Here is a 22757-nt window from a genome sequence, read left to right on the forward strand (position 1 = left end):
GTGTACCTGTAAACTTACATACTTTCAGGAATTTAGAGTTGCTTAATGCTTGTTTGGCAGCATAAACTCTGAAAAAAAAAATCTCATGGGGAAACACGCCTCATACACGGTTTCTATGTCTGTAGAGTACAAAGGTAGATGGACCTTTGCCAGTTATACAGTTGATATGTTAAAGGTAGATGCCAAACTAAGTCAGTCTTTAAGGGAATTTCTTGGCATGAATCAACACAGAAGAAAAAAGAAAGACTGTGTTCTTAGATCTGTTATATATATATATATATATATATATATATATATACACACTCAAAATGGTTACTGCATGGAGCACATCCGTGGAGTCTATCATATTCCAAGTTTTCATTTTAGAAGAAAATGGAAAAATTGAACAGTTCATATTGTTAATTTTGAAATTAGCCTGGAATTATTTTTCCCTAGAAATGTAATAATTTGTTTATGGAAACCTCAAAATGAAAATCTTTGGCTTCAGGCATGTATGTGGTTAATGTGGATGATTGTGAGGCTGCCAGATAGGTATAAGGACCTATCAGCCAGGGATCTGTTTCAGGGCTTCCAGAGTTACAACAATCATACTATTTTCTCACTGCACAATATTTTTAAATCATAGGTTATTATATTTGAGATTTTTTTTTTGTTGCTTGTGCTAGCTTTTTTCTAACCTAATCATACCAAGAATTTATTATACCAAGAATTAGAGTTTATGGGAGGACTTGTTGATCTTTTTAGAAAGTCTGAGAACCCTAGAATAAATTTTTTTTCTTATGCAACTCACTGACAGAATGATATGAAATATGACTGAGACACAAGAGTGGGTAAGATCACAGGTCTTAGCATCGAGTAGGTCTCAGTTCAAATTCAAGAAATACCACATTTTAGGTGTGTATTCAGGGAAAGTTATTTAACCTTTCCAAGTTTCACTGCCACATCTGTCAAGGAGGGATAATACCCATTTCATAATGGTATTGTGAGTACTAATTGAAATAACACCCCCTCTCCTGCAAATGGTACCTGGTTGACACTAAGTGTTCAATAAATTGTATTTAACATTGTGAGATGACTATAAGTCAGTGTACATCAGGTTGGCACCTCTGTTGTCTACAGATGGAAGGAAGCAAAAAACTGCAGAAAGTCAGGGCTTTTAATATAATTTTCTATGCACTTGTCTATAATTACATATCCTATCCTTGTTTCCTTGCTCAGTGTCCTATTTTGAATGTGGTCTGTCATGACTGAAATCCAGTCAGGAGAATGACCACAGCATTGAATGACTTCCCTTCCTTTGGCATAGTCCAGATGAATGGATATGAGAATAGGCAAAATCAGCCTTTCTTAAAGCTTTTTCTCATTGGGGAAACTGCATTTAAACAAAGGAGATATGGCAAACAAAAAGAAATCTAGTATTATTTTGTGATACGAAAGGACAGTTAATTGCTTCACAGCAATGGAGTATTAATGTTTATAAAGGCTACTTAGCAAACATAGCTTTAATTAGAGCTCTAATTAGAACCTATATGTAACTCTGAGAAAGAACTTTTGTATGAAAAAGTTCCAACTATGAAAAAGCTATGAAAATGCAAATTTCAGCAGCAATTTTTATTATATTGGCTAAGTCGAGGATATTATGGTCATCATCTTTCAAGACAGTGCTGAAGTTTCAAATCAGAACCAAAGAACAGATGGGGAATATTTTCAAGTGTAGTGGAAACAACTGCATGTAAAGTCAGGACAAGTATTTCTGGTTGTTTATTCATAAGGACAAGGCTCAGAGTTAGACTCTAAGATGAAAACATTGACATCTGACTTTTCACATGAGGAGTCTCCACAAAACATAATGGTGATCTGCATAATTTGCAGTTGATGAAGCATCCATTCAATCACATCATACAGGAAAGTTTGATTTTGAGCCATTTGTTGTTGTTGTTGTAAATGCAATGCTAGTAATATGGTAAGACCGTGGCATATTAAAAATAGTCTTTAGGAAGATTAATTTTGGTTTCCTTCAAACACTAAATGACCTCTTCCCAATGCTTTCATTATAGTCGTAGGTAAATTATGTATGTGGATATGACAGACTCTTGTTTTGATATCAAGGGTTTAACTGAGAAAATTAACAGGAAAAAATGAAAGAATTTCAAGCTTGAAGAAAAACACTGTGCATTTGGTTATAGTGTGACAAACCGGCAGGTGACTAGGCTGACTTCTTTCCGTCATCTTCTTATACTACTTTCTCTGTCTTCCACCTCTGACTCCTTCTTGCTCTTTAAACATTCAATTTTGTATTTGCCCTTTCTCAACTTCACCCTGATCAGTCAGACCATTCTTTTTTATTTTAAGTTTATTTATTTTGAGAGAGAGAGAGAGAGCACGTGAGCAGGTGGGGAGCAGAGAGAGAGGAAGGGAGAGAGAGAATCCCAAGTAGTCTCTGCACTGTCAGCACAGGGCCTGACAAGGGGCTCAAACCCACAACTGTGAGATAATGACCTAAGCCGAAATCAAGAGCTGATGTGTAACCAACTGAGACACCAGGTGCCGAAACAGACTATTCTTTTAACTTGAGAGCTCTGCTCTCACATCCAAACTAGTGTTAGGACATCTCTTCCTGGTTTGTAGGCCTTGGGCACTGCTGCTTCACCAATGGTTTGGGAGGGCTGTTTTCCTGGCCCAGCGCTGTGACCCTCCACTGCGCCATTTGGGAGCTCAGCAGGGTGCCCCTGCCATCTTTATCTCCTCAGTGAAGGTGGGCTGCTGTCCAGGCCCCCAGAACTCCAACACCTGCAACTAGTCTCATCATTACTCATGTAGATGTTGATAAAATGCAGAAGGTCCTGTATGATTAGCTTGCATCTCACTGCAACATAACAGGTGGTTTAATATAAAAACAAGTCTTTTCCTTAAATTCCAACTTATCAATGCATTCTTATAGATCATCAGCCAGGCTACATACCGCCATGTGTAAGGTACATGTTGCCGTCTGTCTGACTTTGCCCCCCATGAGCCTCTCCCCAGCCCCTGTACTTTAATAGGATAGATTTCTTTTCAAGGTCCAGCTCGTGCCCACCTTCTTTCTGCTTCTTTTCCCAGATTACTTTGGGTCAATGTAAGATCACTACAGAAAGCAGCTTGTCCAGTTGACTTTGGGACAGCTGTATCCTCGTTAAGAAAGAAGAGTAGGGGGGCGCCTGGGTGGCTCAGTCGGTTGAGCGTCCGACTTTGGCTCAGGTCACGATCTCACGGTCCGTGAGTTCGAGCCCCGCGTCAGGCTCTGGGCTGATGGCTCAGAGCCTGGAGCCTGCTTCCGATTCTGTGTCTCCCTCTCTCTCTGCCCCTCCCCCGTTCATGCTCTGTCTCTCTCTGTCTCAAAAATAAATAAATGTTAAAAAAAAATTAAAAAAAAAAAAAAGAACAGTAGCAGCAAACTTGCTATCTCTAGAAAGTCAACTGCCTTGAGAGGTCTTAAATCGTCGCTCCCAACCTCCTCCTTAACCAGAGCCTTCTTAAGGGTAAAAGCATGCCCCTTTGTCTGGTTCAGGGTCCTAAACAAGTTGTGCTCTGACTACCGAATGCTGGCATTCTTTATTAGGAAACCAGCTGCTGGATAACCCGAGGTACACATCAGTGGCCCATATAAATTTTATGGCCCCAATTTGTTAAAGGTACCAACTGAGCTTTCCATTGGATTTGATGCATAAATTCTAGCACCGTTATATTACAACGTGGCAAAACACAATAAATAACACTCAACGCTTCCATAGTATTTATGCAATTGTTACGACATTATTTTTTTCTTTTACAAGACTAAGGGATTCCCTGCCAAATAAGGTGAATGTATAGAACTTCTTGTAGCTTCTGCAAAGGCTGAGTTAAATTTTACTTTCAAATTAGTCTTCCAATAAGTTTTAGTACAGCTTTAAGATGGAATAAATCCCAAGTAGTAAAAATCCTTTACGAGTTACAGTTATATTCTGGGTGGATAAAATCATAATGGCCTGGAACAACGCACTAACTGCTGAGTGGATTTTTAATGCTGATGTTTTTAGCTGTTTCTTGAGCTATTTTCCCTATTGCATTGCATTTCATTAAAAATTTGAGCTGTGCTATTTTTAGAATGAAATCCATACTTAATTTGCCCTTATAGCACTGTTATAAATGGAGACTAGAACCAGTCCTGATTACTTACAATGAAATTATCTGAGTCAACAAAGTTAGGATTCAGAAATGTTTTAAAAGTAAATGATGTGTTTATCTCCTCTGTGAGCGAAGCGAGCAGACTTCCTTTGGGTTTGCAGTAGTCCCATATTTGTACAGGACATCTTTCACTTGGTGCAGAGGAAAACTCACTATGTCCTTTTCCACCATCTTCAGGATGAAATCTAAACTTTTTAATGTGCCGTGCAAGGCCCTGCATGATTTGATCCTTACCTACAGTCATGTGCTGCACACTGAATCATACAGAACACCTGTCCCCTTCTTTTGTCTTTTACTTCTGACCTTAGCAAGTGCTCTTCCCTCTGCATGGAACATTCCTTCTCCTTTCCCCCCTTCTCTTTCTCCAAATTGTTAAAGGCTAATGCCTACAACTTCCTTAGACTGAAGCCTGATGTCACCTTCTCTGGGAAGTCTTTAAAATGCAACTTAAAATGCCACGTTGTCAATGCTGTCCACTTCCTCATAGATGGTGAACTTTTGAGGGTGGGCAGGCAATATAAGCTTTTATCTTTGTATTCTCAGCATCTTTGTATTGTGTGCTCTGAACACAATAGTTACTCAACTCAAGCTTGTTGAATCATCTTACAGTTATAGGATAGTGAGTCTGTGGTCTTGTGCTATCTCCCAAACTGTAATTATCAAAGCAAATGTTAAAACTTTCTTTCCCCATATTATTCCCAAATCACATGTAAAAGAATAAAGTAAATCTAGACAACTAATACATCATCTCCAGAAGACACCACTCTTGTACAGGAGAAGCACAGGTGTGACTATTGCTTATGAAGTGTTTTAGAATGGAAGCTTAAACAGATCAATAAACAGACAAAATAGGTGTTTTACCTTTGCAAAGTTCTAGCTGTTGGGTAGATCTTAAACACACACATGTGCGCGTGCACACACACACCCACACACACTATCACGATTTAGTGAAGGGAGATCTAAATCTAGTTAAGACTCCTTTGGATTATTTCATAAGGTAAACTATATCGTCTTATGTTCTTAAGTTCTTGCTTTATTAGCTTAGCAGTCAGCCTTACTCCCACTCCCAAACAGCCCCTTCTTTTTTTGTATTCCACTTAAATTCTTATTTTTAATGAAGATAATTTTTAACTAGGAAATGCATTTCCCCTAGCCATACCAGGAGAACTTTTGCTCTCCTCTGTATATAACCAGATTATTTCTTGGTTCATGCTTACATGCAAAATGGATGATAGGGGGCATATAGAGGAAAGTGGGCCTATGGATAATTACCTCTTGCCATAATTTCCTATAATTGCGAAAACCTTGTTATAATCAGAGCATGACTCTGCTTAGGTTATGTTCATTGCATTTCACAGCATCACAGCCTTAACCATATTAGAAATAAGAGACTACTATTAAAGGTCTATGTTCAGACATAGTTTATGGTTAGAGACTTACTCTGTATTCCTTCAGCCATATATTATGACTAATGAACATTCTACAGTTTAATGGATGTGAACATGAGGTCGAAAGGCTGATTGTTCAGGAGATCATTTAAGGGCTTGTTGAGCTTCTAACTGGTTATTTCATGGGGTGTAAGAGCTGAAATTATACCAAAATATAATTAATTTACAATTTGATGTTTACCTTTGTAATACTTATGAATAAATATGTTGCCAAACAATATTATAAACCATTTACCCTACTTGGTTAGAGTCATCTTTGACTCAAGATTTGAGTCATCACTTACATGCAAAAATAATGAATGTGTCTGTTAGAAATAGTTTTAAACAAATTACTGTGATCCTGAAAATAGTCCTTGTGGATCAAACTCTTTTTATGTTTCGTATTAGCATTGTTATTATATGTACAGTACTTGAAAATTAATGCAATTCTTTTTTGAGGAACTCACTCACTTTACAAGAAGTCAGATCCATCCCAGTCCTATTAAGATGATTTAACGTATTTAACCATATGTGTATATTTATTTTTCCTCCTTATCCTACAACTGTCTGGAGGCAGTGTTTTCATTATGTCATTCTTTGCTCAAAATCTTTTACTAGTTACGACATTACTAAATCTGAATGGCTTAACCAAGAATTCAGGGTTCATATAAACTGTCCTCCAATGATTCAGTGACTTTTCCTATCTTGTTTCCTGTAGCCCCCACAACAGCCCCCCTTTCCCTCACCCCAAACAGTGACATGATATTGTCACCATTATTCTGTATACAGGACATCCACCCAGCAAAGCCTGCCCCTTCTCTTCTCAGGATTATTTATATCCAGTTCATCCTTCATGACTCCGATTACATCCACTACCTCCAAAAAGCCCGTTATGGCCTCTGTTTGAAGCAACCAATTCCTTCTCTGGACTCTACCACTGCTTTTACCATTGACTACATGGGGAATGAGGCTCTCAACTAATGTTTTGTTGACCTGAATTGTTAAGCTGAATTATTTGTGTCATCTAATTGTTTAAAAATCTGACCTTACTTTACCTCTTCAGCTAGCCTGAAAAGTCCTTGCAAGTAAGGTGGTATGTTTAGGCATCTAGTACAGTTTGAATACATATAAACTGAACACATCGATACATGAATTGGAGAATAAACGACTAAATGCTGAACAAATGAATGCATGAATGGTGCATATTTCAGGGTGTACATGAGAAAATGTATTCTAAATTTACATTAACAATTTGGGGTCTAGCCAGGTAAAGGTGGAGTTCTTTAAAGCCAAGGCTCATGATATTTAAATTATCCTTTTATGCCTACAGGGTAAAAAGTAGTGGATCCAGCAAGAATGGCTAGAAACAGACTTTTTTTAGTTCCATAATCACTCAGTTGAGAATTTAAGATTGTGTTTGGGAATTTAAGATCAGCATGAAGTTATGGCGACAACCTGGCCACAAAATGTCTCCTTTTCCTTCCATCCAAGGAGGGAATGTGACCTCATTCTCTGAGAAGGGATTCTCCTCCAAAGCACTCAAGGACTATCTCTCTGAAAAATTAAATGAAATGCAAAATGGGGGCAGGACAGAACCAATCTTACTCAGAGAGCATGCATGAGTTCTGGGAGGGGGAGAAGTCATTGTTGAGTTTTATAATTTTTTTTCTTTTAAATCTTTGAAAAAAGAAATCAACTCTGGTTTCAGTTTAATTTAAAAAAAAAAAAAAAAAACCTACATGACCACTTCTTCAAATTTGTTCCAGATGGATTTAGTCATAGAATGATTGATTATCCACTCAATGTGAGCTATGTGGTTAAGCTCAGAAACCTACAACAAACTGGTTTGGAGCTATGTTTCATGGTAAATGGCAGAAAGGATAATCCTTAAGCTGTCATTTTAGAGTTAGTGATGAGGAAAGAGGAATTTAGTAGGCTACTTATGTCAAGAGAATGTATTAGCAAATGGATGGCTGAATATGAGGAAATCTTATGAGTGTAATACTTTTTTTCCCCTTTCTGGATTTCACAGTAAGGGGAACCACATCTGACTAGGAGTCCCCTTGAAGACTGCCCAAGCTCTCACTGCCTGCTTCATGAACCAGACCCACTTCCCCAGGATGCTTCAGGCCTGAGGCCAGAGGTTGGCCTCTAACTGGTTTCCTAGTACCTAGGATATCCTAGTACCTAGGATTGTACTCTATCTAGTACCTACTCAACCCAAAGAGATTTTTATTATTGGCATCAGAGACACCTGGGAAAATCTGGAAACTAATTCTGGGGAAAGTGAACCAAAGAGAAAAGGTACTGAACTCTACACAGAGCTGTTTAATGCACTTTAAAATGCAATTTAACAACATTTGGTTCATATTCATTTTAAGAAAAAATAAAACACTTCCTTTGGATTTTAATTACTCCTTTTAATAGCCGTATTAGCCTTTTATCTATCCTTTCCATCTGGCTAATTCACAATTTAGCTACTAGAACATTCTTTTAGGAGCGTTTGGATGTGGCTGGTGGCTTTCGACCCATGTCACCATCTGATTTTACAATTTCCTCTGTACATTGTTCCATTTTTTGGTTTCCACCTTCATTGATTTTTCTGTTTCCGCTTATGTATCTTTTCCCTTTTTTTTTCCTTCAGAGTGCACTTCATTATTGTCTTCTTATTGAAAAACAAGCCACTATCCTGCCTCCTTATCAAGATACCTACTCCTTAGAATCCCAAGAAAGTCCATGTTACATTTTATGGCTTCTGAATTTTTAAATCTTACATAACCTATTTACTATAACCTTAGGTTATATTTCCCATGTCTCCTAGTACACTTTTGAGGCAAAAGGTATAAACATGTTTAAACATGGTTAAACAGAGATTTCTATGGGAGAGATGGAGAACATTTTCCACAATTCCCTACCAAACACACAAATATCACAGATGTCTAGGACAAAAGTTAACATGAAGCAAGAAGGATGTTTATTAAATTTATTTTAGGTAACAGGCATGTAGACTTATGCTAATCTGCAAGAATAAAGGTAGTTCTTGTGTTTGCTCACAAAGTTTTTGTTTCAAGGCTATTGTTTATTTGTAGAGTAGATTAAAGGAGATTTTAATTACAAAGTTTTCAAATCAAGGGATATGGTCATAATTACTTAGGAGTAGTTTTGGGCAGGATTGGTAGGATTTTAGGAATTACAAGTCCATGAAGGAGAGAAAGGTACATTCATTCAAAAGGAGCTGTCAGAAGAGTGAGGTTCTTATGGATAGTACTTTGCCTATTTCAACCACACCTATCAGACTCTATATCTGAATGAGTCATACAGTCTCTTGCACTGCTGTGGAGGTGGGTGCATTTTGCTTTTTAACTCATATTTTGCTTTTTGAAACTATTCATAATTCTAGATGTAACTCTAAAGGTTTGGCTGGAATCAATGAGGGGGGAATTTTAATTACCCATTGTGGTAGGCAGCTTGTGACATGGCTCCCAATGATTCCAGACTTCTGGCATTTATGCCGTTGAAAGTGGACTGGATCTTGTGACTGGTTTCTAGTGAACAGAACATGGCAAAAGTGATGGGTTGTCACTTCCATGATTAAGTTACAAAAGCCTGTAACTTCAGTCTTAGTAGCATTGTCTCTCTTGCTGGCACTTTCTCTTGCCCCCTCACTTGCTTAGTCTGATGAAGAAGGCTGCAATGTTGTAAGATGCTCTATGGAGAGGCACATGCAGCAAAGAGTTGAAGGAGGAAGAACCCATGAGGAATAGAGGCAGGAAATGAATCCTGCCAACAACCACTGGGGAAGGAGCTAGGGAAAGGGTCTTTCCTAGTCAAATCTAGAGATGGCTGTAGCTTAGTGAAAGACCCAAAGCCAGGGGACCCAGCTAAGCCACACCTCAATTCCTGACCCAGGAAAAATGTGAGATAGTAAGTGTTGTTGAAACCATTAAGTTTTAGGGTTATTTGTTATCTGGCAACAGATAACTAGGGCATAGATTTCCTTATGGTTTCTGTGTGATGGATAATAAAACATAAGCTGAGGAAGGACTAGTTATTTTGGTTGTAAACCTGGTTTGAGTCTGAGGCTAAAAACAATCCCAAAATGTGAAATGAACAGATTGTTCTTTGCTGAAAGGTACTTAGGAAGGCAGGAAATCTTAATTCAAAATCAAGAAGATAATACACAGCCTTTAACATTTAGTGTTGGCACCTTTACATTTTAAAGCAGTTTATATCAATACATGCAAAAAGTATATTTACTGTGCACCAAAGTAAAAACAACTCCTTTCTATGCTAGAATTGAAATGGGAGTCCTGGGCTGTGCCATGAACCACAATAATTACCCCTGTCAGTGCGTGGAGAAAAGACTGCAGTGATCTAGCTTTTAAAGCTTCAGTGATTTGGTCCTGACTTTTAACAAACAACCAGTACAAGGTGTGAACTGTTTTGTCAATAAAGCTTCACGTCATTAGAACTGTCTGGTTTTTTGTTTCTGAGTCATTAATGCTATTATAGTCACAGAAAGCACCTGCATTCTTCCCTGGGCAGATTTTAACTTGCTCCAGTATGTTTTCCTGATAAAAATACCATCTGAAAGGCAAAGAAGAACTCCTATCAATAGAACCACTTTACATACCAGGCATGTATCAATCAAGAGCCATATAGCTACCACCCTTGTAAAGCTTATAACCTAGACAAAGTGCATTCTCTTTACCTCTCTCTTACTTTCTCTCATTTTTAAAAATTATTTTCAATAAGAGCTGGAAAGGACAACTCTTTTAACTTTAACATCTGAGAAAACTGAGGCCCAGAGAGGTTAACTGGTTTAACACAGTCTGAGTCACTTAGGGGAAAACCCAGATGGGAACCTTTGTCTTTTGCTGAGTTTCATGGGATTTCTGCCACTCTTGGCTGCCAAAGACTACTTTCTGGGATCCTCCTGAGCATTCAAGCATAAAAACATTCTACTGCAGGAGAAAATTCTATTAATTAGTAAGCAAAGAAAATATCTATGTATTACAGCTGTAGCTGTTACAACGGAATTTGCATTGGAGAAACTGAGTACTAACCAGAGGAGAAAAATATCTTTCTCAAAACAAAAAACAACTCACCACATGCAAATTATCCACATTATACCACATTTTGCCAAAGGCAGCAAGTAGAGGATGAAGAATCACTAGATATATCTGCTTCCTGGTGGAGCACAAATTGTCAACTACTGGAAGACACGCTCTGTTATATATATCAACAAAATCTGGGGACTTTGTAGAAATGTGAGATCTCAGGTCTCATCCTAGACCTACTGAATCAGTATCTTCATTTTAATAGGATCCCCAGGTAATTCATATTTCATTACAATTTGAGAAGCACTGGTCTATCACACATAGCATATAGAAGATTCTCAAAAAACATTAGACAATTGAATTCCAAATTTAAAACTCCCCTAGCCAATTTTATAAAAAAACAAAAAAACAGTAAACCTGATTTATTCAGGGCCATCTTTCCTTTTTTCCTTCATCAGTTTCTTCTTTGAGGAAAATATGCATTTATATGTATGAACATAAGTGGGAAGTTGGTAACTGTAATACTATTTTATGAGATACTTCAGTAGAACCTATTTTTGATTAGTATAGTCTACACTTGCTCATTGTCCTTAATGTTCCTATCTTGCTCTCCTTTCTCCCTTTTTCTCTCTCTACATCTCTCTTCCAGATGTAGATGTTCCATTCTACATCTCTCTTATTTTTTTTTTCCCTGCCCCCCAGTCTTCTTACAGTTTCTTCTGTCATCCAGGGTAAGAGGAGACTCCTGGAAGAGAAGGATATGACTCACCTGTTTGCTCTATCTTGCTTTTTCTCTCCACCAATGTGTGACTATGGTCCTGGCCTCTACCTGAACAGGTGTTCATTGCAGGTTTTGCTTTTTTCCTAGATGAGTGATTTTCATACTGATAAGTGGTGATGGTAGGTGGTGTTGGGGGAGAGTGTCATTGTTAGTTGAGTCACTTAGCAGAGGAGCCAGAGAAGTCCTATAACAGGTATCGCCATTTCATCCCAATAATATTTGGTATATACATTTGAAATCAATCAAAGAGAAAGCAATACTTCAGTCATGAATTATTGGCAACTGATTTACTCAGTTGTGAACTTTGTGGATAAGAGGTTCCTCTAACTGTAACAAAGAAAAGAAATTATTTCTTCTTGAAGGGAAAGTGGTGTTTTTTTTTCCTGCTGGGTAGTAGAATTTACATAACAGTGATGTGTCATCTGTTAGAATAATTTGTAAATGTAGCTCTCCAAATCAAGTGCAAAGATGTGGTCTGAACTTGAATCTACACGGATTCTTCTTTTTCTAACCTGAGATCTACACTGAGTAACAGGCAGGCCCTTTGCTAGCAGGTAGTTTTACCCACTTAACAGGACCTTTATTTGATTTTTTAAGCTTGAGAAAATTCAAAACACTACTCATACTTAATCAAATAATTCATGTACTCTTCCTTTTAGAGGTCTTCCTTATTTTCTCGTGTCTCTATAAACTGTTCCCTATTTAATATTAGACCAGAAAGTGTATTTTTTCAAAGAAAAATACAGGTAAAAGCACTTTGTAATAGATTCACACTTTTGGTAATGTGTAGTTCTGCCTACTCCTGATATAACCAGATTTTCCAGTAATTCTTTAAAACTTTCTATTAGAACCCTAATATTGTTTGTGGCCAGGTTTTTACAATGACAACTAAATAGGTCAAGATCTTCTAATAGAGCAATATTCTGATGGTCTATTTGGGGTATTAACCATCTGTGACAGCTTGGTTTATTGGAAACTATGGCTCTGGTATGGTTACACAATCCATTTTTCTGCTTAAATTGAAAAATCAATGAGAAGATTTTTTAGTTTACTTAGAGTTGAACTCTAATTTACAATGGTTTTGTTATTTAACTTTTTTTATTGAATGAGGTAGTTGCCAAATAATCTTTCCTGCTATTTCAGAACTGTCATTAGCCGTGTAAATCGCACAATGATTAAGTTTCCGTCTTTCATTTAGCTTCTTTTTTTTTTATTATTAACTATTTATTTATTTATTTATTTATTTTTTCAATCACTAAAGAAGGGAGGTCATGCAATTGAAGTTCAGAACAAAGCCCTGCATCTTTACCAGATTGTGTGGGAGGATTTTTCCCCTCTCTGGCTACCTCCCTGGATTAGGGTTCTTCTGATACGCCAGGTCATGAACTATTTTTACAAAAAGGGCCCACAGCTTTTACTGGGAAGTTTACTTAATCATGAATTACTGGAATTTTCTGGTTTGCTTGTTGAGTGGAGTTTTATTCCAGGCTACCTCCTGACCATATAATTTGCCAAAGTCTGAAGAATAAAAGGGCTTGGGGATTCAGTGTCAGGCCCAGATAAGTGATTTTTTAATCCATTCTATGATGGTCTACATAAAAAGTTTATTTTGTTAAAAATTCAGTTGCCCATCGTAGAAGGCAAAGGCGGGTCAGGATGGAATCCCAGTAAATCTGTGAGAAAGTTTAGTAAAGAAACGTGCAGGATGACCAGGGCGCTTCAGAAGTGTAAGAGAGCAGGGCCTTTGAGGCTACACCGTAGTGCTTTCACTTCTATTTTGTTGACCCTGACTCTACTCCATCTAACGTAATTACTTGTTGATTAAATAAATCAGTAGCTGTCCAAGGTGCCCTGTTTTCCTGTGGTAGGTAAACACATGAATTTAGAAAGCAGTTTCCAGGGCTGATTTTATGGAAATAATGAGCGAGTAAATGAATCATTTTAGAAGCTTTATCAGCTTTGATCAGCTTAATTTTGATATGAAATTTCCTACCAAAATGATGGTACATCATATATGTCTGTGCATGTGCCCATAAATGGCTGTGAATTTGGTGTGTGTGTGTGCATATATGTGTGTGAGCTGGAATAAATGCAATCTAGGCAAGAAAGGGGGCACTGGGCCTGCATAGGCAGATTCCTAGGGTGTCTTTTAACAATGTCTTCTAGAATGTCCTTCTTTTTAAGGATGAGGTATCTTCTGATATCACAAACTGCTCAGGAAAGAACATGGCTAAGTAGAGAAAACTGTCTTATACAAAAATCTCTCTTCAGCATTCAAATTATGAAAAAGCAGTGACTAGAAAAAAATTCATTGGTGGACTTAGTAAAGTTAAATGATGCCAGATACCTAAATTGCTCCTATATTTTAGGAGAATAACTGGAGTTGAACTAATTCTCTAAGAAGACTCTTCAACAATAGTTCGAAGGTTCAACAGCATACTCTGAGAAACAGACATACTTCTCTTCATAATTTTGGTAAATTAAAAATACTGAGATATTTAAGTTTTTTACTAAATAGTAAAAAATTCAACCACAATTTAAAGGCATACTCATTTGTGAATATATGTATGACAAGAGAGCTTTGCTGCAAAATATTTCACAAGTGAAATTAACTAATCAGCACTGAACAAAAAATCTTTGAATCCAGATCGTGATAGACCTGGTCTCCAGTGAGGACACAGAATACAGCCCCTTGAGTTGTTTCTCATTCTCGATCATGTTCTACACCTCTACTCAAGGGAGTAAGATTAGATTCCTTGCAGCACACCTAGCTGTTTAGGGTGCAAGGCTTATTTGATTATCATGTATCCCATCATGATTCTTGTTTTACCTGGAAATATATAGAAGCCATACACTCTGCTTTTATGCATGTCTCTGGTTCACACTCTTATTTCATCTACAGTTCAAGTATAAGCTAGTCATAAGTTCCCAAGAGGCTCTCCATAAACTGGGTTCTTTCTTCCTGGGTCCTTGGGATCCATGGCTTTTCTTCTCACCTCTTAAGCAAATCAGCTCTTCCTACCTTGGGGCCAGCTCAGAACTACACGTCTTTAAGTCACCTATACCCAACTAAGTGACTTTCCTGGATTCTACCCTTCAGCATTTGAACAAAATTGACTTAAAAAAAGATAATTTCTGGGGCGCCTGGGTGGCTCAGTCGTTTAAGCATCTGACTTCAGCTCAGGTATTGATCTTGCAGTTAGTGGGTTCAAGCCCTACATCAGGCTCTGTGCTGACAACTCAGAGCCTGGAGCCTGCTTCAGATTCTCTGTGTCTCCCTCTCTCTCTGCTCCTCTCTACACTCGTGCTCTCTCTCGCTCTCTCTCTCAAAAAAAAAAAAACATTAAAAAACAAAAAAAGGATTTCTGGCTGGCAGTTGAGGAAAACAACCAAGATGGATTTCTCTGATCCTTTTTTCTTACCCTTGTTTTAGAGAGCTTTATCAAGTGCCTTGAGTTTGTTCACAGTATCAGAGAGTTTACCTATTTTCTAGCCTTATGATTATATCACTTCAAATATTACAAATAATATTTCCCCCAAACAACTGTATTTTCATTATTCACCATTAGATTTCTGAGGAATTATACATTTGATACAAAGATGCATTCACTAGTTAAATGACTTGTCAGAAAGCAAAAAACAAATTTTTTTTTTTTGGTATATCCAATTACTAGTCTTGCTCTAGGAATAATAGAAACCTGCTTATTCACCAATGTTTATTGAAAACCTGACAATCCAGGATATAAAGAATAGACTTTATAGCTCCTTTCAAGTGGCTTAAGCTTAAAATGGGAACAAGATATCTACGCCCTCCATTACTAATGAGAAATTTGATAAAATACATAGTTGGGAAATATACCTCATATACATATGGTACTTAATAGTTCATTTACAAGGATGGTTTTAGAACTCAGAGCAAACCATAAGCCTGAGCTCCCTGATGGTTAGAAACCATTAACTTATTCAATTAAACACACACACACACACGCGCGCGCGCACACACACACACACACACACAAACACACACAAAGCATTTGCTTAGTGTCTATTCAAAATAAGTAAAACAGGACATAGTTCGGGATGATATTTAGGCAGAGCTGGAGGAACCTACTAGTATTTTGTTGGGGAGAGTTGCTGAGGATGGAAGCAGTCACAGATGTTCGCTGTGCAGTGGCTCAGTATCATGAGTATTTTCTGATTGGGTTTTCCTCCCCTCCACCTCCCACCCCTTTCCTCATTAACGTTCCCATCTGCAGCACTGTGTTTCTGGAGGACTCCCCTGGGAAACCATTCTAAGGTAGAAGGAACATGGACACAATGCTGATTCTTACCAGTTCCGCTTGACTACATGATGGTTACTTCCTCTACTGTTTGGATTTTAATTTCCACTTTATACCTCTCAACTTCCCCTCATCATTCTTTTCTAAATGGTCCATTTGAGGGAGAAACCAGACTTTTGTTCTTGACCACATTTCTGGGGACACGTTTTCTTTTTATGTCCAAATATGGATTTTAGTAACTTGGAAGGATGCCTAAAGCACACACTAGTTTTACTTCTGCTTGTGGCAGTTTGTTATGCACTTCTTGTGATGTCCCATGTGTTACTTTGCTGGGCTGTTGTTGGTTTCTTTTATTGCTTTTTTATTTTAATTTCTTGAAAAACATTTTTAATGTTTATTTTTGAGAGAGACACAGAGTGCAAGCAGGGGAAAGACAGAGAGAGAGGGAGACACTGGATCAGAAGCAGGCTCCAGGCTCTAAGTTGTCAGCACAGAGCTGGACGCAGGGCTTGAACTCACAAACCATGAGATCATGACCTACGTTGAAGTCGGACGCTTAACTGACTGAACCACCCAGGTGCCCCTCTTTTGTTACTTTTTGGTAACTGAGGGGTTGATGATGCCAAGTTCCCCAAGGACAATTACTACTCATTCCATCCACTCCGAGTCTGTCAAAGTGCCTCGCAACAGAAAGTGGTTCTCAAACTTGATTGAATTTACTGAACATGAACTGAATGGGTTTATGTTCTGTTTGATCAATTTCACTTGTGGTATTGCCTGGTTACCCTTGACTAGTACAGGTGCACAATTATTTGAAAAGTAGTTCAAGTTTTAGAAATTGATTTTGCCCAAGTCTCAAGTTTTTTAGTCTATTTAGTACACATTTACATAACATTGATTCACTGTCTCTCCCTCCTTTGAATCTGTGGTCATTGACACAATAAGCTATCCATGCTGCTGCCAGTATCTTGCTACTCAGCCTTCTTTTCATGTCATTTCTTCACTTCATCTTTATTAAATGTTTACAAATCATTTAGGTTCAAGCTACAAGACTGAAATTGTGGCTAAATGCTTGCAATGACAGCTGTAGTTTTCTGCCAGTATTTGAATGCAGTTTTCTTGATCAGTTTTGTTTTTGAGTGTGCAATTTGCAGTTACCTCCTGGAAAAAGAAGCATGCTAATGCATTTCAGATGTGGCGTGAATTACTTATTTGTACATTCGTGCAAAATCAAACACATTTGGGACAAATTTTGTTTACTCGTTGGTTTCAAAGAATAGAATTGTGCCAGTAATTCAGCAAGTGCAAAGGCAATCCTTACAAATGGGGCAACTTGTTGATTTCAGAGAATACAATTTGAGACTTTCTGCTGGAGAAAGAAAGAATGAGCCAGTACCAGTGCACATTCCTGAAGTTACCGAAGCTTGCAATTCTACTCTAATCTGCTTCTTTTTGCTGCTATGGGGAGAGGGAAATTCATTCCACAGATTAAGTGTTAACTAGTTTTAACAAGAATCTCATCTTTGATGAGAAGTAAATCTTTGATCAAGTTTGAATTGAACAGAGACACTATGTGAATATTCTTCTATTATCTGGTGATAGACACAGAATCTACATAGAATGAGATGTCAGCTGGGCCTCTGTTATTGGAAGGATCTCCTATCACTTTGGTGAAATGAAAGATTCTTTTAAAGCCAAAGTCAGAGTCAACCTCCTCTTTTGTGACTCTGCATGAACTGAACTTCCAAAGAGTTCAGTTGCCATCATCTTGCCTCATCTTGCCAGTTTGTGTCATGAACATAAGGGTTATGCCTACAGGAGGTATGAGTATCTCTTAGCACCAATTATTACCACAGCCAAAGCAGAACTTAGAGCTTCTGCTGACAATTTAAGGTCCTACTGGTCCTACTGACAATTTAAGGACCATTAGAGTATTTCACATTTGCAGGTTTTATAGAGAGATGCAAGGTCTCTTCTTTAGATGCCTCCTTTCCCTTTCTCATGCCCTACTAATGAGACTCATGACCTCTCATGTTTAGGAATTAGAGTACTGGTGATGACAGTAATAAAGGTAAGAGAAGTAAAAGAGAATTATTATAATATCCTAGAAATAGAATATATATTTTTGATGGTTTCTCTTTTCTACTGCACATTTTCCATGTGAAGTATTATGACCCTGCCCGCTGATTTTTAGAGCTGAATGCAATTTCCTGATGTTAAGATTAAGTTAGGGTATTGGTTCTCAAACTTGAACACACACCAAAATCATGAGATTGTTAAAACACAGGTTGCCGAGCCCCATCCCCAGATCCAGTAGGTCTGACGGGGCCCAGGAATGAGCATTTCTAATAAATTATTGGATGATGCTTAATGCTTCTGGTCTAGGGACCACACTGTGGAAATCGTAGAGTTAGGTAGTTACATAGCATAGTCTTTTGCTGCAGAAGTGTGATCATACTGACTTCTTTCATCCCTTTACCTAATAGCTGCCATACAATTTTTATGAACCAATTTTAAGGACACTTTTTGAGTGTGCATGAATCATATACATATATACACTGTTCACAAATGTATATTAGAAATAAGTCCAATTTCTAATATGCATTTATTAGGGGAGGGGCAGAGACAGAGAGGGAGGGAGAGAATCCCAAGCAGTCTCCGTGCTGTCATCACAGAGCTCCACATGGGGCTTGATCCCATGAACTGTGAGATCATGACCTGAGCCACGATCAAGAGTCAGACGCTTAACCAATTGAGCCACCAAGGTGCCCCTAGAAATAGTCTTAAGTTAACTGAACAGTCAGTGGTTATGGTATTTGGAGAAGCAAAATTATGAAACTGTACTAGATTTTTCAGGAGAAAATCAATTACTTCCATCCACACAGCACCAGCTTATTTAAAATGTAATTAAGGTATCACCATAAAAGCAACTCCTATCCATTTATATGGCTTTAGAGAATTTTTATTTTTTTAAATGTTTTTATTTTTACTTTTGAGACAGAGAGAGACAGAGTATGAGCAGGGGAGGGGCAGAGAGAGGGAGACACAGAATCTGAAGCAGGCTCCAGGCTCTGAGCTGTCAGCACAGAGCCCGACGTGGGGCTTGAACTCACGGAGTGTGAGATCATGACCTGAGCTGTCGGACACTTAACCGACTGAGCCACCCAGGCGGCCTGGCTTTAGAGAATTTTTAGGTACTCAAAGGCAATTAACAACTAAAAGCAATGAAAAGCAGTAAGCAGACTAAATACCCATTTTATTTTCTGCTTGAAGTATTCGTTTCTGTTAATATCATAATTTACTCAATTATAGTCTTCCTTTAGCAAAATATCTATTTTCTGTGATCAAAGTCCTTCACTGGGCTGTATAATTATACATAACAAAAATTAGACATTTCCTCACAAAACTAACCAAAGCAATGAGAAACCCTAATGACATTAGTGAGGATCAAAAAAAAAAAAAAAAAAAAAAAAGGTAGTGTTTGAAAGCTCTTTGGTAATGACAATGTCAGGTATGCTAAGACAGTTGATTACACTATAATTTCTAAATCCACCTTTGGATATGCGATCATTTAAATTTCAAATGAAAGAAGTCAAGGAAAGATGTTCCTAGCATCTGAGAATCTGTACATGTTAGCTCAAGTTTCTCTTTTTTTAAAGTAGATGTATAGATAATAACTTCTTTCCTTTTCAAAATAGTATTTTAGTTATCCTTATGTTTACGAAGAAATGTGCAAAAGATAATAGGTGATCCCCAAGAGCGTAGAGCTTCTTAAACCCTGAGCATATTTTTTTCTGTTCTTAAAAGCTTTTAAAAAATACAGTTTTTTTTCTTTTTAGTGTTTTAGTTGCTCCTGCATCACAGACAATAGTGATAAAAATCAAATTGAATCATTTAAAATACAGCTAAAAATAGAAAAAATATTTTGACAAACAAAACTTTATAGTTGAAGCATGGTATTTAATTTGGCTGTGTGGTACGTTTTTCCCCAGTAGAAATGTGGAAAGATGAGCCACCAAGGTATAACATGTATCTAAGTATGTAGGTGCTAATGACTAGGTATTCCACACATGCAAAGTCTAGAACAATGTGGAAAACAGCTCACTGACAAACTGGCAAGTAGGAGCCTGTCAACTGTAAAGAAAGACTCTGTCCAGGTACTTAAAAATCAGTGAAGTTTGTTTTTTGAAAGTTCAAAACAAATAGAAAAAACAATTTCACTGGACAAACAATGCCTTAACCTGAAAAAATGGCTCTAACATTAGGGTTTCCTTACTCTTGGCAGTGAGGTGCAAGAGATTTGGTTGTTGAGGATGTGCTAGGGTGATCAACCATGCCATTTGCTCAGGACTGAGGCATTTGCTGGGTTGTGGGGCTTTCAGTAGTCAAACCAAGATAGTCTTGGGTAAACAGGGACATTTGGAAACCCTAGGTTGTATTTTCACCTCTCAGTTATACCTTATGTAATACAAGCTAGGTGCTGCATCCTGGATTTGGCTCCATAATCAGCTTTATTAAGCCCTTGTATCAAGTTCATTTTTTGATGTTTCAGTTTCTTTAGCAAGTTAGTAATGATACCTGTAAATCCTGACTGATTTTAGTAATGGCATAATTACCAGCTAAACAAAATGCCCTATGTTTAATTTTTTGAAAGTTCAATTGAGTAAACAAATTCCTTCAAATTGGGCAATCGATGCTTTCTCTTACTTGCCAGTTCCCAAAAGACTTTTTTTTTCCTAGAAGAATGAGGCTTTTAGAAAGTTGTATATGATTTAAAAAAAAATCTGGGGCTCCTGAGTGGCTCAGTAGGTTGAGCGTCTGACTTTGGCTCAGGTCATGATCTCATGGTTTGTGGGTTCGAGTCCTACATCGGGTTCTGTGCTGACAGCTCAGAGCCTGGAGCCTGCTTCAGATTCTGTCTCCCTCTCTCTCTGCCCCTCCCGTGCTCATGCTCTGTTTCTCAAAAATAAATAAATGTTAAAAAAAAATTTAAAAATCCTTTCTTAACTCAAACTAGTGATTTCCAAAGCCATTGCCTTTGAGGAAGATTACACAGAGACTATGCAATGAAGTTGTAGAAACAAAGTGACACATTGATGGGTTATAATATATTTCCCATTCATTTAACTTCCTTTTGGAATAGATGAATATCTGTTGTCTTATAGGTAGGTGACAGCTCATAGAGAAATAATTTCTAAAACTTTATTTATATATGACTCCAAGTATGTGGCAATAAAATGATATTCATGTAGTTTTATGACTGCCAAGGATGGTGCTGCTCATTTGAAATTCTCAGGGCAAACTGCTCTTTCAGCATCACCCATGGTTAGCAAAACTTGTTTGAAAAAACTTGCTCTGTGTGAATTGATATTTGCATGTTATGTTACTCTTTTAACCCCTTTGCTTTTGCACTAAATTGAAAAGTTCTGGACAAATACATGAAAAGGAGTAAAAAAAAATAATAAGTCATGTTTTCACTGAATGTTAAAACATAGACAGTTGTTTAAAGATATAGGGGTGCCTGGGTGGCTCAGTCAGTTAAGCATCTGACTTCAACTCAGGTCATGATCTCACAGTTCGTGGGTTCAAGCCCCACATCGGGCTCTGTGCTGACAGCTCAGAGCCTGGAGTCTGCTTCAGATTCTGTATCTCCTTCTCTCTCTGCCCCTCCCCCACTCATGCTCTGTCTATCTCACTCTCTCTCTTTTAATGTTTAATAAAACATTAAAAATATAAAAATAAAAATATATTTATAAAGCAGAACACACTTAAAAATACCTACTGGTATTTAAATTATTGGGTGCCATCTGTGGCTAGTAATAGTATGTTCAAAGGTACAGTTGAATTTAACACCAAAGCACAGTACACATTTCAGCCATTAAATAAAAAATGTCCTTAGCTTTAGGTTATGTAATGATAAACTGTACCTGTTGAAAAATATATGTGGAAAAAAGAAATAATTTTAATACAAATATGACTCATCTGCAGGCATTCATTTATTCCGATCCAGCAACCATGGTAAATGTGTTTGGATTACTGGGCATAGTACGAAATATTTAAAAGGGAGTGGAGGTCTTTATTAAAACAGAAGGCTCTTCAAACTCCACAATGATGTCAGAAATATAGGTCCTTGGAGCACATTATTGTTTTAAGCGGAGGTCCCCGTACTTTCACATTGGTTATAAAACATTATTTTGTGCTGCTGGCCTGGACTGGGAATGTCATACATCTGCAGGCAATTAGAAGAAGCTGGACTGCATGTTTGGTTAGCTCAATAATAAACGGGCACAAGTGTGACTCGACTTATGTTAGTCAGATTCCCCAGACAGATTATCCTGTTGTTATCATATGAAATAACCCCCTTTTATCAACAATTAAGTAAATCCACATTTATGGGCACTTTGCAAAATTGTGAGGTGGGAAGAAATCCAACTTAAGCCTTAAGTCATCCAAAAAACTTTTAACCCTGCTTTCAATGATACAGACCCCAATCCCAAGTTTTAGAAATTGGTTGAATTATGCAGAACAGTTGGGCTGGGAATACTCTGTGTGCACACAGTAAGTGTATGTTTTTAGCATCTATTATAAGCACGGCATTTAATCATTTTAGCTTATATGTAAAGAAAAAAATTCTCATAGAAGTAAGAGTTACAAATGTTGTAATATGTGAAAAATAACTTTGTAAGGTAGTCTAAATCTTTTTCAGAAAAAGTAAATAGGATTTAATTTTTATTATTCACACTTTATTATACAGCTTCTACTGTAACCAGTACATATTCTAAGTCTTGAATATGCTTTATCCTAGAACTTCTTCACTTGGTTCTAGGCTTTGTTCTTGAAGTCAACCATAATCATCAATGATAGACTATAAGCTACTTTGGGAAATGACCTATTCATTTGTGTTTTTTTTCTCCTAAGTACCATTTAAAATATACATCTGAAGCATGAAAAATAATTCAGTACATAAAAGTCAATGCTTAAAAAATTTCAGCATGGCTTTTCAGTT

General features: G+C 37.4%; 1 protein-coding gene across 1 annotated transcript in view; it reads right to left on the reverse strand.

Annotated features, from left to right (window-relative positions):
• EFEMP1 (EGF containing fibulin extracellular matrix protein 1) overlaps positions 1 to 22757 on the reverse strand; it is a 60550-nt gene that overhangs the window by 29895 nt on the left and 7898 nt on the right. The window lies entirely within an intron of this gene.

Source organism: Panthera uncia, assembly GCF_023721935.1.
Source record: "Panthera uncia isolate 11264 chromosome A3 unlocalized genomic scaffold, Puncia_PCG_1.0 HiC_scaffold_11, whole genome shotgun sequence".
NCBI classification, from domain to species: domain Eukaryota; kingdom Metazoa; phylum Chordata; class Mammalia; order Carnivora; family Felidae; genus Panthera; species Panthera uncia.